Consider the following 220-nt stretch of genomic DNA (forward strand, 5'->3'; position numbering starts at 1 on the left):
GCCTAAAATGTCAAAGATTGAATCGCGTACCTTCTTTTATTACCGAAATTGCAAGGTTTGCAACTTCGTGCAACAAATTGATCATCTAGGCATCTGCCATAAGCGCGAGCAGGATATGAGGAAGTATCTATATATATATTTGTGATTTTATACATAAATATTTCAGATTTTTTTTTTATCTGGTGTGGGGAAATCTGGTTTATATATACAATATATCAAG

The sequence above is a fragment of the Penaeus monodon genome, chromosome 23, assembly GCF_015228065.2.
Source record: "Penaeus monodon isolate SGIC_2016 chromosome 23, NSTDA_Pmon_1, whole genome shotgun sequence".
Classification (NCBI taxonomy): domain Eukaryota; kingdom Metazoa; phylum Arthropoda; class Malacostraca; order Decapoda; family Penaeidae; genus Penaeus; species Penaeus monodon.